This window comes from Arachis hypogaea, chromosome 12 (genome assembly GCF_003086295.3).
Source record: "Arachis hypogaea cultivar Tifrunner chromosome 12, arahy.Tifrunner.gnm2.J5K5, whole genome shotgun sequence".
NCBI lineage: Eukaryota > Viridiplantae > Streptophyta > Magnoliopsida > Fabales > Fabaceae > Arachis > Arachis hypogaea.
The window spans coordinates 15,779,347-15,781,475 of NC_092047.1; the positions used below are offsets into that span (position 1 = coordinate 15,779,347).

A 2,129-nucleotide genomic window follows, 5' to 3' on the forward strand; every position below is an offset into this window, starting at 1 on the left:
GACCCACTTGTACCTCCAAATTTCTAATGGAGGACCTTGTTTCAGTCATGAAACTCTGAGTGGTTTTAATTAGATCAGAGACCATGGTTGCTAAGTCAGAGTGGTTCTGCTTAGAGTTCTCTGTCTGCTGCTGAGAAGATGATGGAAAAGGCTTGCCATTGCTAAACCTGTTTCTTCCACCATTGTTGTTGTTGAAGCCTTGTTGAGGCCTCTGTTGGTCCTTCTATGAGAAATTTGGATGGTTTCTCCATGAAGGATTGTAGGTGTTTCCATAGGGTTCACCCATGTAATTCACCTCTTCCATTGATGGGTTCTCAGGATCATAGGCTTTTTCTTCAGATGAAGCGTCCTTAGTACTGCCTGGTGCAGCTTGCATTCCAGACAGACTTTGAGAAATCATATTGACTTGCTGAGTCAATATTTTGTTCTGAGCCAATATGGCATTCAGAGTATCAATCTCAAGAACTCCTTTCTTCTGACTTGTCCCATTATTAACAGGATTCCTCTCAGAAGTGTACATGAATTGGTTATTTGCAACCATTTCAATGAGTTCCTGAGCTTCTGCAGGCGTCTTCTTCAGATGAAGAGATCCTCCAGCAGAGCTATCCAATGACATCTTGGACAGTTCAGACAGACCATCATAGAAGATACCTATGATGCTCCATTCAGAAAGCATGTCAGAAGGACACTTTCTGATCAATTGTTTGTATCTTTCCCAAGCTTCATAGAGGGATTCACCTTCCTTCTGTTTGAAGGTTTGGACTTCCACTCTAAGCTTACTCAATTTTTGAGGTGGAAAGAACTTTGCCAAGAAGGCATTGACTAGCTTTTCCCAAGAGTTCAGGCTTTCCTTAGGTTGTGAATCCAACCATATCCTAGCTCTGTCTCTTACAGCAAAAGGGAATAGCATAAGTCTATAGACCTCAGGGTCAACCCCATTGGTCTTGACAGTGTCACAGATTTGCAAGAATTCAGCTAAAAACTGATGAGGATCTTCTAATGGAAGTCCATGAAACTTGCAATTCTGTTGCATCAGAGAAACTAATTGAGGCTTAAGCTCAAAGTTGTTTGCTCCAATGGCAGGGATAGAGATGCTTCTCCCATAGAAGTCGGGAGTAGGTGTAGTAAAGTCACCCAGCACCTTCCTTGCATTGTTGGCATTGTTGTTGTTTTCAGCTGCCATATCTTCTTCTAGTTTGAAGATTTCTGTTAGGTCCTCTCTAGAGAGTTGTGCTTTAGCTTCTCTTAGCTTTTGCTTCAAGGTCCTTTCAGGTTCTGGGTCAGCCTCAACAAGAATGCTTTTGTCTTTGCTCCTGCTCATATAAAAGAGAAGAGAACAAGAAAGTATGGAATCCTCTATGTCACAGTATAGAGATTCCTTGAGGTGTCAGAGGAAAATAAGAATAGAAGGAGGAGGTAGAAGAATTCGAACTTATCAAGAGAGATAAAATTCGAATTATTGATAATGGAGGAGTGTTAGTCCTTAAATAGAGGGATGTGAGAAGAGGGGAAGAATTTTCGAAATTAAAGTAAAAGATTTTGAAATAATTTTGAAAAATTGAAGAATGATTTTTGAAAATTAGAGTTGGGAAAGAAATAAAGTGATTTTTGAAAAAGATTTTGAAATTAGAAATCAAAAAGATATGATTGAAAATTTAATTTTGAAAAAGATGTGATTAAGAAAATATGATTGAAAAGTTATGGTTTTAAAAAGATATGATTGAAAAACAATTTTAAAAAGATTTGATTTTTAAAATTAATGACTTGGCTAACAAGAAAAGATATGATTCAAACATTAAACCTTTCTTAACAGAAAAGGCAACATATTTGAAATTCTTGAATCAAATCATTAATTGTTATCAAGTATTTTTGAAAATGGAAAGAAATTGATTTTGAAAATATATGATTGAAAAGATATGATTTGAAAAAGATTTGATTTTGAAAAATTTTGAAAACTTAAAAAAAATTGTGCATTAAAAACAAAATCTTCCCTCTTGTGTCATCCTGTACCTGGCTGGCGTTTAAACGCCAGTTTTCCTTCTTCACTGGGCGTTTTGAACACCCAGCTTTTTCTGTGTGATTCCTCTGCTGTATGTTCTGAATCTTCAATTCTCTGTATTATTGACTTG

At 36.7% G+C, this 2,129-nt stretch overlaps 1 non-coding gene across 1 annotated transcript; it reads left to right on the forward strand.

Moving 5' to 3' along the window:
- Positions 1-670: 670 nt before the first annotated feature.
- Positions 671-778, forward strand: LOC112731126 (small nucleolar RNA R71). Its single transcript, XR_003166917.1, has one exon. It is a non-coding gene; the product is annotated as a small nucleolar RNA R71 (small nucleolar RNA).
- The last annotated feature ends 1,351 nt before the right edge of the window (positions 779-2,129 follow it).